This window comes from Euprymna scolopes, chromosome 45 (assembly GCF_053919585.1).
Source record: "Euprymna scolopes isolate OS-2025 chromosome 45, ASM5391958v1, whole genome shotgun sequence".
NCBI classification, from domain to species: Eukaryota; Metazoa; Mollusca; class Cephalopoda; order Sepiida; family Sepiolidae; genus Euprymna; species Euprymna scolopes.
The window spans coordinates 30,905,800-30,927,576 of NC_136526.1; the positions used below are offsets into that span (position 1 = coordinate 30,905,800).

General features: G+C 33.3%; 1 long non-coding RNA gene across 1 annotated transcript; it reads left to right on the forward strand.

Annotated features, from left to right (window-relative positions):
• Window positions 1–704: 704 nt before the first annotated feature.
• LOC145269350 (uncharacterized) lies at window positions 705–21,080 on the forward strand. The gene is made up of 2 exons (XR_013864999.1): window positions 705–1,020; window positions 15,825–21,080. It is a non-coding gene; the product is annotated as an uncharacterized LOC145269350 (long non-coding RNA).
• Window positions 21,081–21,777: the final 697 nt, after the last annotated feature.

Consider the following 21,777-nt stretch of genomic DNA (forward strand, 5'->3'; position numbering starts at 1 on the left):
CAATCTGAATAAGCACTTTTTTATTTATTTGTTTCTTTATTTTTTTTTTAAATATTCACAAATCCAACATGTGGTACTACTTTAAAGTTTTCAATGTTGGATTTTAATTTCCTAGTATAACGGGTGAAAATCTGTGCCAGTATTGTTGTTCCTATTTACAATGCCTCCCCACGGGACAGTTAGACACCAGGGTCGTTTTTTAACGTGGAGAAAAGGAACAAAAATAAAAATTGTCTCAGTCGTGAAGGATTTCTCCTCCACTGACAGAGAACAACAAATTGAAGTGCAGTGCCAGCACTACTGCAGCATCTGAAGAACAGATGGTATTTATTTGCTCCCCCACTGAGCAAATTAGGCACAAGGCCGTTTTTAATGTGAGGTAAAAACCAGCTCCCCTAAAAGTAGGCAAAAAGGGGGCACTCTGGTTACCAAAAATATTAATTGTCCCAGTATAGAGGGTTTCCCCTCCATTGACTGGTACAAATTATCTTAAGTGCAGCATCTGAAGAACAGATACTACACTTTGATCTTGTTTATATATTTTATTGCTTTTAAACATTTTGAAAATACAATTAAGTAAAAAAACAAAAGATCTTTAAACAACAAAATTAGGCACAAGGCCCTACAAGAAATTGGGGGGGGGGTTCAGGGTCTTTGTGACTACAGTGATTAAAAGTAATAAATGTAGACTTTGGAGTCTTATTCTTGACTCGCAACATTTACCAAAATATCTCATTCACTCTATGGATCGTAATCTAACTAATAAATCCTCAGTTGTCCCGAAGGCCAGGGCCAAATAAATAAATAGTAAATACCCTTAATTAAACTGGCGGAAGTAAACATTGCATTGTGGGTAATAACGATTATGTCCGCCATGACAATCTGTAACCATAATAAGGTTTCAAAATATTACAAATAACAACACAAGAAAATTAATCAAAATTTCAAGTCTTTAGTTTATTTAATAACACCCCGTTTTTCTTATGCAAATATTTCAATGATAAAAGTACGTAACACGATGTAAGTATAATTTCCATTTATAAATATGTTTTTTTTTTTTTTATCGCTTACATTTCGTATTTTCCTAAATTAAATTCCAATCTATTTTATTTTCTGGCAACACTTGATCGTTTCCATAAGAAATAATACTAATAATTGATGTGTTTTATCATTTTTAATTTTTATTTCCCGTTACTGATGGTCACGTTAAACGGATGACATTTTCGTGGTTGTCTTGGAAGTTTCTGGTTAAACAATAGACAAATGTAAAATGTTTTATCAGAAAACTGGAAATGCAATTAAGGTAATATTTGGAAAAACATTTTTTTTATTATTATTATTATTATTATTATTATTTATTATTTATTATTTATTTTGGTGAACCTATGCGAGAGTGCCCACCCCCTAAAAATGCGTATTTTTACCTTAAAAAAAAAAAAAATCATATATTACAGACGTAAGTATCACATTAACAGAAAAAAAAATATTGAAAAAAATAACTTTCATGACTTTTAAGGAGGCGTTCGGTTCACTTTCTCGTTATAATCTTCTACTAGGTACGGGCAAAAATGGGCGGACAAAAATAGAGGGAACTTAGTTTTGAAAGCCGATTTATCATCATTTTTTGTAGGTTTCCGACTACTTTTTGATTGTATTTGAAAAATTAGAAACTAAAATTAATTTCCAAAAGGAAAAAAAATATTTGTACACGTGAAAAAAAAAGTTATGAAAATGTTTTCACAAGTTAAATAAATTCATTGTAAAAATCCTTTAAAAGATAAATAGTTGTTTTCTGTGTCTATTTCAAAGATAATTAGTAAAGTAAAGTCCTAAGATATTGAATTAAAAAAAAACACCCTGTTTGTACAAAACAAATTAATTAGCCCAAAACTGAGTGATTCTGCCATTCGCAAAATGCAACAAACTAAAATTTTGTAAACACGGAATATATGAAAGCCCAAAATTTCAGGACGTCGAAAGACTGTGAAAATGACGTCATATAATTAAAAGGGAGGAAGGGGTGTGATAGTTTTCTTTTTTTTCCCCCAGGCGTGCATCCGTATATTTCTATTCTGAACGTTTGTATAAGTTTTCCATTTTTTAAATTATTTTTCTATGTTCCTGTTTTTAAATTATTTTTTTTTTTAAATATCTTATGCCGAAAGCTTCACATTCTTGCGAGCAATTAAATTATTAAAATCTTGCGTATAAAAATTATGTGAAACCTGTAATGTAAAAAAAAAAAAGTAAAAATATTTTTGATATTATAATTTTTTTTTGTGAAAATATTAAATAAACAATGCTTGATTCAATGGTAATATCGGTAGTTTGAGAAATTCATTTTTCTTCGAGCTATATTGACTTCATTGATACGGATTTTAGGGGCATTTTTCGTAATGTTCCTGTAAACATTTTTTTTTTTATTGTTACAAATTACGATGCTTTATTTACATAAAAAAAGCAAAAATAAATTCTTGTGTTTTTTATTTACTACTGAAAACCATAACTTTAGTAAAGGTATTTTTTGTTTAAACAAAATAATACATTTCCACTCAGATTTAAATAAAAAATAATTCGTTTATTATATTCCACGATCATTATTTGATAAATACTGCAAATTTCATTAAAAATGGTTAATATCCTGATTTTTAGACTTTTTTTTTTAATTAAAGGGAAGGGTCAAAATGTTTATACATTTTCAGCATCGGCATTCATTTTGCCCGTACCTACTATACACATTGGTAAAAGATTTTGTCTGCTAATATGATACTTAAGTCTATAAACTATGATAATCGCCAGAAAAGAAAAACTTAAAAAAGGTGAAGAACGTGCATTTTTAGGGGCTGGACACTCTTGTGCAGGTCCACCATTAAAAAAAATATATATATATATTTCATGTATTATCAATTTGAAAGCTGATAAATTGTTTATTTCCTAAAAGTTCAATCGTTTAATATTGAAAAAAAAAAATGCAAATAAATAATTTGAAGAAAATATCACAATTTTCAAGTTTATATATATATATATATATATATATATATATATATATATATATATATATATATATATTCCAAATAGCTTGAAAACACAATAAATGAAAACTACAATAACAACAGATGACGATACATCTCTCAATGGGCAATTTACCAATTTCTTATTTTAATTCATAAACTTTTAATCATTTAATACTAAATATAATTGAAAGTAGTGAAAAATTGCCAACAAATAATTCAAAGAAAATATAGCAAGTTTTAAAAGTTTAGCTCTAATTTTGTATATTTCACAAAGTGATTCCATTATTATTTTAGGGTGGCAAAAGCCTAAATAAATCTAACTATGGTTGCTATAAAGAAGGTACGTGCAAACTGAATGGCTGATCCGTGAAATACATAAATATTTTGACCTAAATTCAAGAAATCAGGCAATTTTAATAACATTTTCAGTGTTTATTAATTTACCATCATAAAATATAATGAACTCATTATTTTTTAAATTTTAGTGAAAATGTATCATGAAAAATACATTTGTTAAAGTTAAAGTTTCAAGTACTAAAAAAAGACGCATGTATTTCTGTTTGTTTTTTTTTTTATATAAAAAATACATAATTGTGGATGTTAACAATTAAGAAAACATCTTTTTGATTTTTCAGGAACATTATGAAAAACCTGAAAGTCCATATTGATAAAATCAATTTAAAGAAAAATTAATTTCTCGAACTATCGATGTTATCATTGAAATTTTCAAACGTGTTGAAACAATAAATTAATCCTTTTAAAACTAAAGTAATTGTGCATGTAAATTGTGAAAAATTAAATTACGTTTTTAATCAAATTAATTAATACGAGACAAAATAAAATAATAAATCAAATTATCTTGTAAAAAAGTAAATAAATATTCTATTTGAGTTCATAATTAATCAAACTTTAGTCCACCAATTTACAGTTGTTAAACTTCCGTCCGACCAACAATATGGATTTAGACAAGCCCGTTCTACTGTAGATATCCTTACTGTCATCTCTGAATATATATTCCATGCACTGAATAAAGCTAAGGAAAGTAGGGCAGTCGGGTTAGATACTTATAAGACTTTTGACAGGGTTTGACACGATCGTCTTTTCATGAAATAAGATTCTATGGTATTACTTGAGCAATAATTAACATGATTAAATCCTTCTTAAATAAGAGAAAAATTTAGGTCCTCCTGATGGCCGTACATGTAAACAATATGATATAAATGCGGGTGTACCTTAAGAGTTGATCCTTTGACCTTTATTATTTCTGTATAAGTATGGACTTCGGGACTGGCTGACAAACTGAAAAGGCAGTTCTTCATGGCAGTGGTAGAGTCTGTCCTTGTTTACGGTGCTCCAACCTGGACACTCACCAAAAGATTGGAAAGAAAACTAGACGGCACATACACCCGTATGCTACGAACAATATTAAATATATCTTGGCAAAATCATCCCAAGAAGTAGCAGCTTTATGTCAACCTACCTGCCATATCTAATACCATCAGAGAAAGACGCCTACGATTTGCCGGTCATTGTCTGAGGAGCAAGCATGAATTGGTGAGTGATGTATTGCTATGGACTCCACGACACAGACGCGCAAGCAGAGGATGATCTAGATCCATGTACATCCAACAAATAGCACATGATGCCAACTGTGGACCTGAAGATTTGAGGCAACTGATGGAAGACAGGAAACTCTGCAGAGGAAGAGTCACATTGGTCCGGGCAAGGAGCCCGTCATGATGATGATGATGATGATGATTCCTGATATTCATAAACGACTTCTTTGATAAAATTGTTTCTGCAATGGGTATATTTGCTGAAACACCACATTCAGGCATGTGAGGAAAATGAATGAACACATATCTAAGACAATGGTGGAAACCCTAGAGGAAGATCTGTATTGAAATGGGGACAAAAATAGATGGTAACGTTCAATGCTGCCAAGACTAAGCTCGTTTTCTTTAATAATTACAAGAAACCTTCTCAAGCACTAATAGCTATGGCTAATGATACATGATGCATATGATATTGATGGCTAATGATACATGGTACATATGATATTGATTGCTAATGATACATGATACATATGATATTGATGGCTAATGATATACGATACATATGATATTGATGGCTAATGATACACGATACATATGATATTGATGGCTAATGATATGATACATATGATATTGATGGCTAATGATACACGATACATATGATATTGATGGTTAATGATACACGATACATATGATATTGATGGCTAATGAAAGTACTTCAAACTCCTCAGCTTAATGTTCACAGGAAATATGAGTTGGAACATATACATCAAGGAAATTGATGCTGCTGCTGTGAGGAAGGTCGGCTCTCTCTACCGTGCTAGGAAGTTAGTTACACCTGAAAGTATCCTGTACAAGGCTACTATTCACCCATGTATGAAGTATTGTTGTCACGTTTGGGCTGCCGTATCTGGTACTAGTCTCTCACTCCTGGACAGGGTTCAAAAGAGAGTCAACCTAAAAGGTACCGAACTGTAACCTAGGCTTCAACCTCTCTCTCATCGACAAAATGTTCATCCTTCTGTCTGTTTTACAAGTATTTTAATGGTAGATGTTCTGACGGACTACACATCCTTGTACTCTGACAAACCTGACAAGCAGCGAAATCCCACCCCTATACAATAGACATCTCTAGATTCCAGGAAGCCTTCTAAGCTAATAGTTTCTTCTCCAGAACTGCCAGACTTTGGAATTTATGCTTCTCTGTCTGTACTGACATGCAGAAGTTCAAGGGTAATGAAAACAGACATCTTGCTGCTAAACTCTCTACATAATATCCCTGAAATTAAAATTATGCTCCAATTAGTAGCCCTCTGCATCAATGTGGCACTGTACATTGTCTGGGATAAAAATTGAAATAAAAAAGGCTCTTTCTTTTTCTCACAACAAATTGGATTACCTTAATTAATGGATATTTTTACAATCTTCAAAATTAAAAAAAAATAATAAGGGTATGATAATGTTTCAATTCCTCTATAAATTTTAAAATAAATTGACTTTATGATATTTTGTTTGTAAAAAGCCGGATCTCACTTTATGGGAAAAATTGAGCTATATTTTGTACAAATTTTTTTAAAATATAATTCAATATCTTCAGACTTTACTTTGTTAATCATTTTTTAAATAGTCCATGAAAATTAATTTTTATCTTTTCAGAGATTTTTACAATGAATTTATTTAACTTCAGAATTTAGCTGAATTTGTCATTTTCTGACGTCACCATGAAAACATTTTTCATTATAACTTTTTTTACATGTAAAAATATTTTTTTCCTTTTAGAAATTAACATTAGGCTTTAATCTTTCAAATACAATCAAAATAAAACCAAAACCCTACAAAAAAACATTATAAGGTGGCTTTCAAAATCATGTCCACCTATTAGTTTCTGCTATTTCTGCCACATACCTACTAGTTATCAATTTTTAGCATCAAAAAGTAAATTTTTACCAACATCAAATTCCATTATTTTTTATTTATTTTCATAATTTTCTTCTCTTGGAAGTAAACTTATGCTTGTATAGTCCAACCCCTATGTATGTGTTTTTATTTGGTTAAATCCTGTCATGCTTTACAATAAACAAAATACAACCACATAAAGTTTATCTCAGTATCTTGAAACAGAAAACTAAAAAACACCGAATTTTTTACACATTTACATCTTAATTTGTTTACATTACAGCCTTTTTCTATGAAATTCAAAGAAAAAAATTAAACCTAATGACATCGTCATATTATACTTTCTATTGAGTGAGAACAGGTAAATTATTAGTGGTTGTGTAAAGCGCCCCTACTGTGGAATACTGAGGGAGACATTCTTGGCTATTTTGTACCCTTGTACAGTGCTCCCTTTGCAAAATCTGGATTTCCTCTAAAAGTTGGCAGGGAGTTGTTTTGGCATTATGATCCATGTTTGTCTGATTATTGCCTTTCTTACAATCTAGTTGGTGGCTCTTCAATCCAGCAATCAACATGTCCTGTACCAGTCAATATTTCTAAAGCTTGTGCTTTTCAGAACGATTCGCCTACTACAATTCGATTTGGATAAAGCTGCACTTTTAAAGGCAAATGAAATCTTACACAAGCATTGCATTCATAGTCTTTCTGGTGAGAACTTTTTCTCATTTCCACTCCACTTGACTTTTTGGACTTTGGGCAGCATTTACCCAGGATGAGTTAAGCCACTTCCCGTCAAAGAACATACAGTGTGCTGAATGAATGCAGACAAGTTATGGGAAATCAGTCTTAAGACAAGCAGTGAACACGAAAGACCTGTGAATCAGAGGTAGTTCATCATTGGCTTTGATGACATCTTCAACCGACCTCGCTTTGTGGATGAACTCTTATGAGTTGTGGTGTGCAGCTTAGCCAATTCAAAAGTTTCTTCTTTAAATGTGCTTGGTTAAGAGGAATGATCCGCCATCACATCCACATTTGTGTATTGGTGAGAAAATCATGCCAGTTGACCTCCGCAATTCAACGGAGGCAATTTATGGTAAATACTACCAGCTGTAGTAGATCTGCATCTCTCATCAGCCATCTCTTGCAACCATAGTGAGTGATTATCCAAACAACTGTCTGGTAAATCTAGACTTTCATGGCTAATGAGATCTTGGGGAAAAGACTACAAAGGTGTAGGTGACTGAAAGCATATTGGACATTGTTGATTTGGACGTCTGTGTCCTCTTACGCCTGACCCATGGTGAAAAACATTGCCCTTAAGTATTTGATCAATAGGGTTTTCCCTTTGTGAAGAATTGTGCTATTCAGGATGATATAAATCTTGTGGAGAGGATTTTTGTTTTTATATTATTTACCTTCATACTAAACTTAGATGTGAAATGCTGTATTTTGTTTTAGATGTCGGCAAAGAATTAGAATGACTATCTGGTCAGTATAGTAAAGGTCAGACAGGAGGAAGTTGTGATCAACAGAGACTCCAGCAAACTCATCAAGTACATTGCATGCGATCCACTTAATGGCATAATTAAACAGTGTGTGTGAAAGAATACAACTTTTTCTAACTCTGAAGAATTCTAATTCCTTGCCATAGCACAGAATTTTTGTGTGCATGAAGCACTAATATGCTGTGAGGTTAAGCAGATTGTGTTGAAAAATGCTGCATGGATCACATTTTTGCACTACATAGATGCTACCAACAACACATAGTCATTTCCTTTGTGGATTTTGTTGAAGTATTATTCACAGTGTCATTACAATATGGATTTAGGCAATTTTACCTATTTACAGTAAGATATTCTGAATTGAAATGAAATTAAAGTCCATATTCGAAGTCACTCAGCCAGTGTCTTTTGATTATGTTTCATAGATGACATACTTACTTGGCCCTTGCCTTTCGGGGCCTGGGCAACAAGTGTCAAGCAAAAACCAGCAAGACCTTGGTCAATGTAGGGGCAACCCTTCATACCAATTGTCACTATCCAGCTCCCCTACTCCCCGGAGAGCTGGTCCCCATTTCCTCTTCACTCCTCAATTTTAAAAATCGGCTTTGTGCCTAATTTGCTCGGTGGGGGAGCAAATAAATACCTTCATGGATGACAGAATAAGAGCTTCAATCTATGGCCCCCTCCCCCTTGCCAAACTTTCACAAGAAACACTTGTCTAGCTGAAAACACTATCAATAATTTCCCCCACTCTTATCTATGCCTAAACCAAATCATAGATTCCATGAACAAAGTTTCTTTCTTAGAACTGCACACCTGTGCAACTCTCTTCCTTTTGCCTGTGTTATGTAGGGGTTATTAAGATGACGAATATTATATTATATTTGTTGTTGACTGTTCATATTGTAGAGAGAGAGACAGGGTATAATTTTAAAGAGACATGTAATTCAATTCTGATGAAGGAGAGAGAAAGATAGAGAGATAGAAAAGTGAGATAGATTTATACAGTTCTGGGCTGTGCTTCTATAACATATATTTCTTGACATATATTTTAGAGATGGATCAATTATCAGTCTTTTATCACAAAGGGGGACAGTCATTACTTATAATAGCTGAGGGAGATACATTCTTAAGATGATGGAGACACATTACTTAAGGATGGGTTTATACACAAAGTTCATTATACAAATACAATTTCACTTTACCTTTGTTTTGGTAGAATGACACAACACAAAACGGCAGTTACAAAATATAAAGTCTTACATTATTTCAACTTCTAACCTTTCGCCCTCAAAAGGTGGGTTCCGTCTGACTCATGTCAGCTCTGTCTGTCTGACTCTCTCTCGACCCTGTCCGGCGTCTGACCGTTTGTCTCACTAAAGCTCTAACTATATTGACAACTAATCTCTTAGCCATGACGTCATCACATTGCCAAAAAAAGGGCATATCGATCCTGTGGCCTGACATGCCTCACGTGTCTAAAACATGCACTGTTCCTCACACGTCTATCCCATACTGTAGACCGAATTCTTCTAACCTATTTTCGGCCTAACCTATTTTACAATATGTTTAACATTTTCTATTGTTCAGATCTAGATAACCTCAATTTAATTTAATTTTAATAAACAGAATTAAATCATCAAATTCCGTTTTCAATAACATTTCTAAACAACGAATTCCTTTTCAATAAACTTATCTGTTTATTTATTTTAAACTCATCTGAATCTTAACTCCAAACCTAGCTTCCCAGGTTCGAATTCTCGGACTATCCTATCTCATTTTTACTTACTTACAAGAACAGGGGACTGTTCTCGTAACACCTGCTTTCCAGCTGACTATAATATGGTTGTCTTCAAGTCCAACATAAACAAATTCTTGATGAGCCATCCCCTTAAGTAATCCAATTTACCAAATTTCCACTACTAGCAATGATTACTACGATATTGTCCCATTAACCACTGTACACTGTATATTAACCCTTATCCTCAAGTGGCCTCTGAGCCTTGATAAGTGGTGATTCCTTTGTAAGAAAAAAATGCTACCCTCATGGATTAAATAAAGATTTCCATTTGAAATTCTATACATTTTCGCGAGTTGAACAGAAAGATTCTGGAGTTTGACAAGATACACCTAAATGAGGTTGAGGGTTATGTTGATTGAAACTTTGCAAAAATAACACTAAAGATGAGGATAGTAATTCAAAGAATCCAAAAAACTTTTCAGTGATTCTAGCAAACGTCTGTCATTATCTACATATTTCTGGTTCAATAATCATGTAATTTTGTTATGTACACATATAACGTGTTTATCATCTTTCTTTGCTATTACAATATTTTTTCTTGTTTTTCTTACAATTATAACAAACTATCGTTGACACCTGCAATTAGTGGTTATTCTCAAGTGATATATACACACAATGGAAAATGGTGGAAAAGCCGACAATAAATGTGTCAGCTTTTCTTGTACATTAAATGCTATACACGCTACGTATTCAGCAAACCATATTTTCTAAAAATTGTAAAGATGATCACAAATACCACTTTTAACAATAGAGACATTCACAATTTAAAAGAAACAGAAAACAATTCATACCACAAACGACAAGCAAGCATTAATAAATGCTGATTTCATGAATTTAAGCAATCCAGTCTGGAACTACAAGCTTAAACCCAAGAAAATTAACAAAGAAAGAGGTAGGTGATGAACCCATCGGTAAATGTTCACCCAGTTGTCTATTTTATATGTTGAATTGTTAGAACAAGTGGAAATTTTGAATTGACATTGGCGAGCAATTATTATAATACATCTCATTGATAGACTTGCGATCAAAACTATTAAGGCTCTGGCAAGTAACAGTTTGTGAATAGGAATCATAGGAACAGAAACTTGTCCTTTAATGTCAACATAAGATCAGATTTCATACGATCTGTTGAAGAGACTAATTTAAATAACATTGGCAAACACCAGTCGTCACCATACTCCAATGTTGATCTCATGTGACACATTGTGTTTAACAATAAAATAAATTAAAGTGAATCATTTTGGTGTCTGTTGTGTTTAGAACATAAATTATTAACATTTTTTTGTATGATAGGATGCTTGGAATAACATTTATTACGTTGCTATTAACCTCATGTGACACTTTATATTTTAAATGAAAAACAATGTCAACCACCGTAATATTTTACTTGAATACTTTGCACCAAATTAGAGTCTAACACTCATAGAGCTTTATATATCCTTAAAACATTTGTCTTTCTTGAAATCGTTCATCCAATTATTCTATTTATCCTTGATAAAAGTAGTGAAATTTGATTGTTGTCTTCCAATGTTTTAGATGCTAAAATCACTTTTTACATGAACTTTTCTGATCTTTGTTTTACATTTTTATATAACTGGCTCCAAAAATGAAATAGTAGTTTACATTTCTATATTTTGTTTTCATTTCATTTTAAAGCATTGTTTTCTTCTGTTTAGTCATCTTTTCATTTTTGAGAATTGTAGCATTTCAAGCAGACAATTTACCTTTTGTTTTTTATCTTCTGTTGTAGCTTTCTTTTCTTGAACTACGAAATTCAATGAACGGTTCAGTACCCCTCTTCTTAAAGTGTCATACATATTCTGTAACTCCCTAAGTAGACTGAGAAACATGCAGCAATCCAGTATCTGATACTAATACTTAAAAATCGTAAGTGTATACTTTATAATAAACCAGAAAAACCACATTTGATTAAGTAGCTTTGATATCGTACTTATGTCAGTTGCATACATTTATATATATTTCAACGGCCATGTCGGTGGGGCATTAGAATACGCCGACTGCCCCCCTGCAGAGGGTAAAAGTCCCTCAATGGGGGTCCTGGATATGACCTTAAACTATATCCGATGGTGAGGCGCCAACTTGCGGGCTTTGGGGAGTGTGGAGCCACCCTTTAATTACCATTGCTCCCAGGTCCATTCTGACCTGGAGTGGTAGTACCAGTTAGGGTCCCAACTATGGGGTAAATAGAAACCGACTTGAAAACAACAAAAATATTCTATTAAAAAAAATTTTCTTCAAAATCACTGCATTCGGCATTAAATAACCTGAAAAGGGTTGATATGCCGTAAAACAAAAACAACCAACCAACATATCTATTTCAACCATCTTTTCTGCACGTCTAATTTTATAATGTTTCTACTAAACATTTTATTGCAGATAGATTGTGTTGCTCGATATATTCCTTCACATTCTAATGAAAATTTTTGTGTTCAGTTTAATGAAGTCTTGATTATGTAGTTGATTTCAGCCTCAATCACTGTCTCGATATGGGTCTGGAACTGGGAGCATGCCTTTTCCACAAGCACTCTTAAAATAATTCTACATTCCTGTTATGTTTTAAAGATTAGCTGAACTTTGTTGCTGATGCAACTTTATTAATGATTTCATTAAGTGGATAATTCTGCTGGCAAGCCTACATTGAAATTAAAAAAAAAATTATGTTCTTATTAATTTTGAAAATTTATTTTTTGCCTTTCTCCCAATACGTTTGTGGTGGATTTGATAGAAAATATTTATTTCTACCTTTGCATCAGTGATAATGGCCACAAATGTCAGTTTAGTCTTCACTGACCTTTGTGTTTGAAAAGGACATTGGCTATCACAAATGAGTAGGATTAGATAAACATCTGAAGCAACAAATTTTGTCGCATTCTATTATTCAAATTACTTGTTTTGCCGAGTGATAATTGCAGAATTTTTACATGAATTGAATAATAAATATTAAATAAGATTAAAAACATTTTTATTAATGTAACACTACACTAAATATCTTAAAGAGCATACCTGTAAAATTGACCACTTCCTGTCTGCTCACTCTTCTACTAACATTCATGTCTGTGTTTAACTGACTCAAACAAGACAGATGATGAGGGGAGGTTCTGTCTAGATTCCTTCATTGTTCGTGAACCCATCTGTGTGCCCGATACTGATGGTCAGTATGCAAGTCTCCTAGCCCTTTTCCTCACAACTTGCCCTGAGCTATGTTCATCTTCCATTCTGTCTTCACTGGGGTTTTTCGACCATTCTGTTGTATCAGTAAAAATAAAAAGGAAATGTAATAAGTCCTAAGACATACCTTTCCACTGTACAATATATTGATACTCTATGACCGAATGGGATAGCTTCCATACATTTCTATCACATCTACCTTTGTGTTCCATGTTTAAAAATAATGTGTCCTCTATAGTATCAGACCTGACGGAATGATTAATTGTAGGTATAGACCATTTCATACCCTCTAAAAATTCTGGCAAAAACCTAACAGCCAGTTGTGGTTCTCTCCAGAATGTTGCTGCTATTGTGCACAGAAATCACTTTTTCTATTGCTTCCAACATAACAAATGTACCCAGACTAAAGCCACTTTCAGGACTGCCAGCAACCACTGTAAAAGAGTGATAAAAAATGAGAGTTGTATGCTCAGTCCGTTAAGTCCAAAGTGGCTGAGCAGAGGCTTGATTCCCACCAGTTTAGGTAAATAGCAAACAGAATCCTGAACAGAAGCGTGTGCTCTATCCCAACTATCATTAATGGCCATGAGATAATCTCGTCAGCATCAAAGCCAAACTCTTTGCAGCTAATTCTACCTTATGTGACCAAGTCTCCCCCTCCCCCATATTTCCTCTTGTATCAGAAAACACGCTATGTGACATACAAATGATTGTGCATGATGTTGCCAAGCTAATCTAAAAACCTTGATTCCAGTAAAGCAACTGGCTCTGATGGCATTTCAATTACAGTACTGAAAAAGCTTCTACCAGAACTAGCTCCCATACTTACAAAGCTGTTTAAGAGTTGTCTTAAGGAGAATTGCTTCCCAACACCCTAAAAAATCTCATCAGTATGCTCTGTATTTAAGAATTCAGGTGATCAGCCATCTCTCTCCCAGTACAGACCAATAAGTCTCCTGTGCATCATGAGTAAGTTACTGGAATCTGTTTTAAATAGAGGAGTAGTCAACCACCTCAGCAAAAATACCTTTCTTAGTGACATGCAATATGCTTTCCATTCTCCTAGATCTACAGCAGATGTTGTATCACATATGATTAGCAAATCTCCATAGAGTCTTCCTTTCTAGGGCAATTTCTCTAGACATATCTAAGTTATTTGATAAGGTATGGCGTAAAGGTCTACTTCACAAGATCTCCAGCTATGGTATAGCTGGAAATGTTTTTTCAATTATTAAATCATTTCTCTCTGATAGGTTCATAAGAGTAATGGGTGATGGACAAAAATCAGAATTAATGCTGGAGTCCCTGAGGGGTCCATCCTGGGCCCAACTCTCTAAATTAATGATCTTCCAAATCACACCATTAGATCATTCGTAGACATTTATGCTGACGACATTACCATCTATGGCAGCACAAAAGACCGTAAATAATCAAGTTCTCTCGGATTCTGTCTCTTCTGATCTTTAACATGTGGTACAATGGGAAAGAGGTGTCTGCTTACTGTTAATGCATCTAAAACCAAGCTTCTATCTTTACATCAGTACTTTGATCCCTATCTGGCATCAATTGAAATGAATGGCTCTTGTCTTGGGAAGGCTCCATATTTTGACAAGCTTGACCTTTGCTCCTGAAATGGAATGTGTACATTAAATCTGTTGCCAAGGTCGCTGGAAAAATGGTGTGATCCTTCTATCAATTCAGTAGATAACTACAATTCTCTACCTATATAAAAGCCAGGTATGTCTAAGGATGGAGTATTGTTGCTACATCTAAGCAGGAGCTGCTAGAAATGACTTATCCTGCCTTGACAGAGTTCAAAATAGATTTCGTAGCCATGTGGGATGCCCTTTTCTCTTCCCTGCAAGCTCTTTCTCACAAAGGAGACGTTGCAAGCCTGTTTCTGCTTTATCATTATTTTCATGGCAGGTGCCTGTCAGAGCTCCCATTTATGGTCACCCTTCACTAAACATTCACGAGAAAAACTTGTCTAGCTTAAAACACTATCAATAATTTCCCCTACTCTTTATCTGTGCCTAAACCTAAGTGTAGATTCTATGAACAAAGCTTCTTTCTTAGAACTGCACATTCCCTTCTGTTTTTCTGCTTTCCAGCTGACTACAATATGGTCGTCTTCAAGTCCAACATAAACAACTTCTTGATAAGCCGTTCCCCCTTAAATAATCCATTCATCTAATTAACACTACTAATGATTACTATGATATTGTCACGTTGACTACTGTACACGCATTAACCCTTATCCTTGAATGGCCTCTGAGCCTTAATAAGTGGTGATTTCTTTGAAAAAATATATCTTAAAAGTATCAGTTGCATCTCTATGAATTTATTACTAAACTAATTAAATAATATAGATAGTAACTGAGATAATTTTTCAAAACATAAATTACTTATTAAAACAGAAACTGTAAATTTCTGTTATTGTTTTATCCAATGAGTTGCAGGAAATTTTGATTTTCAGTCACGTGTAATCGATTATACAATGTATCTTTTCTCCAGATGAAAATAATATATAAAGTAAACTAGTTTTTGCTTTGGGAAAATCAGTAATTAATAATATATTTTTTACTATACATTTATCTACTAATTATAACCCACTTCATTTGGAAGATTAACGTGTGTAAGTTAACTTGTAAAGTAAAACGGTTTATTAAGATTTGATTAATTTTAAAAAGGAATATAACATTTAAAGTATGATCTATTTAAGCAAATATTATTTCAAAATATGTAACATTAAAATAACATATTATTGCATATAGCATAACGATTCCTAAATTGTTGTAACTAATAAGAATCAACCGAATGTTTTAGTATGAGTAAAATTTTGTGTGTATTATATTTTTTCTTACAGAAATAATGTCCCAGCCTGCAGAAGAGAAAGGTAATTCCTGTGACATATGCGGATCTTCCTTCTTATATAAATCACGGCTTAAGAGTCACATGCGTATACACACTGGAGAGAAGCCATATTCCTGTGAAATATGTGGATCTTCATTTACTAGACAATCTTCTTTAATGGTACACATACGTATACATACTGGGGAGAAACCATTTTCCTGTGAAATATGCGAATTTTCATTTTCTCATCAATCAGCTTTAAATAGTCACTATCGAACACACACTGGGGAGAAACCATATTCTTGTGAAATATGTGAATCATCATTTTCTCATAAATCACATTTAATCGAACACTACCGTACACACACTGGTGAGAAAACATGTATGTGTGAAATATGCGGAACCTTATTTTCTCGTCAATCCGCTTTCAAAAGACACCTGCGTAGACGCACTTGCTTACAGAAACAACATCATTGTGAGGTATGCGGCTCTTGTTTTTTAAATAAAGCACAGTTGATAAGCCATCTTAGTACACACACTGAAGAGAAAGCAGGTTCTTGTGAAGAACCTCGCCTTTCCATTTCAAAGAAATTCGACTTGAAGGTAAATAAAAATAAACACGCTGGAGGAAAACCACGTTCTTTTATCCCGAAATCAAAGTTAAAGGGAAATTTAAGTAAAGACACTGCACAGAAACTACAGATTTGTGTAGTATGTGGATCCTCCTTTTCAAGAAGACCTGATTTGTTGAAGCATCTAGGTACACACAGTGGAGAGAAATTAGATTCTTAAGTATGTTTAGGAGATAAAGGAGAACACATGAATTTATGTATCTCATATAGAATACAATGTGTTAACGCTAGATAATGAGCATTTGGTCTCTAAGAGTTTACGCTGATGAAACGGCAGTAGAATGGAGAAAAGATGCAGCAGGATGAAAGAGGAAGGTTTTAGAGACCAAATGGCTGGCATTATTAAGATGTGCCACACAACTATTAAGCTATAACAATACGACAATTAACAATTCTTGAAGTAAATATCCCCAGAAAAATCTTTTAAAAATATAGCTTATATTATTTTTACAAAGATAACTAAGTGCAAAAGAGATTTAAAAAAATCTTTTAAAAATATAGCTATATTATTTTTACAAAGATAACTAAGTGCAAAAGAGATTAAAAAAAATCTTTTAAAAATATATCTTATATTATTTTTACAAAGATAACTAAGTGCAAAAGAGATTAAAAAAATCTTTGTAAAAATAATATAGCTATATTTTTAAAAGATAACTAAGTGCAAAAGAGATTAAAAAAAATCTTTTAAAAATATAGCTATATTATTTTTACAAAGATAACTAAGTGCAAAAGAGATTAAAAAAATCTTAAAAATATAGCTATATTATTTTTACAAAGATAACTAAGTGCAAAAGAAATTTAAAAAAATCTTTTAAAAATATAGCTATATTATTTTTACAAAGATAACTAAGTGCAAAAGAGATTTTAAAAAATCTTTTAAAAATATAGCTTATATTATTTTTACAAAGATAACTAAGTGCAAAACAGATTAAAAAATCTTGCACATAAAGAGAGATTTATAAAAATATCTCTTGGTTTAAGTCTCTGAGATAACAGGTTCATTTCTGGTGTCCAGTAGAATGCTTGACTCCTATCAAAAATAAAATATAGAAACCATTGGCTTGTCAAAAACGTCTAATTTAAATTTTCCATATTTGAAAAGAAAAAACACCATATTGTTATGGTATCATTAAAAAAAACTGTCACAATTCTTACTCATATGGTTATGTGATCTTTATTTAAATGCATCCTTTTTATTTTTGTATATATTCTTGCCTTAGTTAAATTAATTATGTACGTTCAGTTGAATAAAGCCATGATAAGGTCTTTCTTTTTGTTTTGATTACACTACAATTTATTCGTCTGGCTTTTACATATTTTTTTATGGAGAAGGCTATTCCGATAGACCAGTTCAATGTATCTTCTACATGCCTTCTGGCCAGAAGGCATGTAGAAGATACAGCAAACTTTGGAAACTATGATACTGAAATGTTACTTATTATTTGTCTACCATTAAGCATTTAAATCCAGACAAACTCGAGGTCCTTTACTTTAATATTAGTGCTAATGTTGTTGATATATCAAGGATTATTCTGGGTTTGCACATGCTATAGAATTGTTAAAAAACGTTTATTCACAACTAGAATATGAATCCATCGACCAGTACTTTCAGACATAGACTCACTATGTCGCTGACTGTTGCTAGAAGGATGTTACTGCAGCTACTTACACGGATGAATCTGTTTGTGATGCATTTATATGTAGCTTTCGATCCTCTTTGATACATGTCTGGCTACTCGAAAATTATATGGCAACTTTCGAGGAGACTAGACAATGTGCTAGAGCTTCGGAACGAGCTCACCTACATCCTAGATTGGATCTGCTGCCACTATTACTAAAAACGCTGAACCATGTATGAAGTTTGACTCTGTAGAGTTATTGGTTACACTTTCTACTCATGACCAATGCTGCAATTGTGGAGAGAAACATTACTCTAGGGATGATCTCTGCTATTGTCTTGTGTGACGCATCTTTCCTGGGTCAGCAAGGTATCTTAGTGTGGCAGGACCTGTCAATCGATTTGATTGGTCTTAATTTCACGATCGGGTTGATATGTTGCCACTTCGTTGATCTGTCGGGCTGGAAGGGAAGCAATTTCATGCACGCAAAAGAAAGAACTCATTTCTCTATTCTACTAATTAAATTAAAGATAAGATATACAAATATATAGTTATATACAATTGTCGGTTGTTCAATGTTGATTTTGACAGACTCTGCTGAGTCAAAATAGGTTAATTGCTTTCAGTATCGCAGTGGAATGATGCAGGAAGTGAGGGGTGTAGCGACTCTTCAACTGTGCTTGATTCTGCTTCAAACTTTAGCTCAACTCTCAACCAACTCTCCGACAGTTCTGATTCTGGGGCCCGTTCATATACTCAGGGAAGGGATGAGGCTGGGGGCATTTCCTGGACCAATCGTATCTAGGTACGTCACACACTGGGGAGGCTCTTTCCTCCTCAAGTGCACCTGTGGATTGCAGGTGATGTTCTCATGCCCCCAAAACGTCACTCCAATGACCTCGGGAGTCGCGGGCATTGTACTCAAACTATAAACGTCCTTAGTCTCGAATCCTGAGTCCTCCCATTTTCTGAATACAATTTAGAAAAAAAAAATGATATTGTCAACGATTTTCATAATGAAAATCACAATCTACTCTTTCTCTCAGCAAGGTCTTTTGCCATCACTCGGGCACATCAATGATAATTAAAGAATAAAAATAAATATCTGACCGGCTTTTCCAGCATTTCGGGAGTCTTGACCCCCCCCCATGGGGAGCCCAATCTCCCCCTTGGACGGTCACACTGTTTGTGATAAAATATGTCAAAATGTAGCAAATTCGGACATTTTGCCAAAGTTTGTCTTTCTACTAAACCGACATCTTCACGTTCGACTTTGACTCTTAACCTATCTGTATTCCATGGTTTTATGTATAAAGACATTGATTTAATGATATTCCTTAATTCATGCATGAATATTATACTCGGAATACTCTTCTTAAAATGTACTGGAGTATTACAATTTCTTTTCGTGGGTCGCAGAATAGTCTAACAATCTGCACTGTAACTAAAATCAATTGCGCTCCCATTAAATTATTCCAAAACTTAACCCCTGATTGTAAACTGATTGCTTCTAAGTTTCGGTATTACAGTGTAGAGAATCTTCAAGTTATTGAAAAAGAAATTCTACAACTGCGGATGATATAATTGGAACAAGTCATTCTCAGTGGCGTGCCCAAATTGTTGTGACTTCTTTACCTAATAAAAAGAATCGATTCGTAGTTGATTTCTCCCAAACTATTAACCGTTTCACATTACTTGATGCAAACCCATTATGACAACTTGATGGTCTTGTAAATTAAATAACCAAGTATCGTATATTCAGTATAATTGACATATCTAAAGCACACAACAAGATTGAAATTTGTTCCAAAGATCGCCCCTATACCGCCTTTCAAGCTGAACATCGCTTACATCAATTTAACCGAATACCTATTGGTGTCACAAACGTTTCTACATTTCAACATTACTTTTCTTTCCAATAGCAAATTATCTGGAACCTTTTCGTATTTAGATAACATAACTATTCACAGTAAAGACCAAGAGGAGCATGGTGCTATCTTGGAGTGTTTCTTAAAAGCTGCATTAGTGTCTAACCGGGAAAAATCAGTGTTCACTTCATTTTATTAACGTGCTCGGTTATAAAATTGGCGATGAAACTCTTCAACCAAACCCTGAACCTGCTAATCCTAGACAAAGTAAAAACGATAAAATTATAAAATCGAAAAAGGGACCATCCTCCCTTTTAATATGATATAAAACACCGTCTTAGGAATGAAAATGTTGTTGCTGATAATTATCCTGAACATAGGATGCTGCTGCTGCTTTTTCCTTGGAGGAACTAAAATCACTGCATAATTCTTTGATACATTCTGGAGTACAATGCTTTTTGTAAGGTCACAATATATGTCGCATTCAATCAATGAAGTCTTGTGTGTGATATCCAAATGTACTAATCGTGCAAAAATAGAACATCTATTTTTTAAGTCTCCTAATAATATTCTCACCCGTTGCCATTACATATTGTTGTCAACAAATACAGTCGATATCCTTTTGTGTTTCCTTGTTGTGATTGATCTTCTCAACCTGCGATATGGTGCTTGACTATTTTTTTCCATTTTCAGACTTATTTATTCATTTTCGACTGATGGGACTTTGCTTATGTCAAACAATTTCTAACATTGGATCAAGTCACACTTTAGAAAAAAAAAATGATAACAGCATTATATGGAACACCAAAACAAGCTTGAGAGAACGTTCTACAGGATGTTTTATATGCTATTCACTCTCTACTATGCACCACAACTAATGCCACTTGTCATGAGCACATGTCCAATTTTGAAAGGTGCTCTTTCACTGGTATTGCATTATCTGTTTGGCTCTGTAGGGCCTGAGAAAATTTTATTAAACAATTTGGTGGCAGAAACAAGTATGATCCGATCTCTAAGGTACTGAAACTCTACAAAGCAAATCCTACACATGCGAGAATTTGACATCATGATGGTCGGAAATATTCAGTAGCACTGAGACATTTGCCACACTTTCCATGCTCGGATAGACCTTGGGATTCTGCTGATAATGTTCTACTCGATTTGAGCGATGTAAATTCTACAAAAAATGTAAATCATACAGAAAATGGGGTGAATCAGAACCCCAAGATTCATTCTCCTCAAAAATCTGAAACTTACGCTGGCACGTCCAGTGATGAGCTACTTCCCCGCTGGTTTAGCAGAATTTGCAAACCGATCCCGTGGCTGAATTTATGCAAGTGGGAGAGAGTGTTATAGTTTCATTAAAAAAAAAACTTATGGCATGATCTTCTCTATTTAAAATTACCCCCTTTTTGTTTCTATATATTTTTTCAGCTTCTTGGCTTAGTTAAATTAATTATGTACAAGTCAATTGAAGAAAGCCTTGATAAGGTTTTTTTCTTTTTGTTTTAATTATACTACAATATATATATATATATATATATATATATATATATATATATATATATATATATATATATTAGCAGTATTACCTGACCTTGGTCGAGGGTTGATTTAATGACATTTTTATACTTATGGAGTGTAAGATAAAATAAATATGTAAAAATATAAATTAAAAAAACAAAAAAATTTCTCAATCGAAATTTATGAAAAGATTACATAAGAAAAAAAAACGAGAGAATTTTAAATAAGTGCTCGTACATGCATAAGTATTGTATAAGCAATGTGATTTTATTGTTGTTATGAAGAGTGTTTTGTTTTGATTAGTTAATCAAAGAAAAATAGTT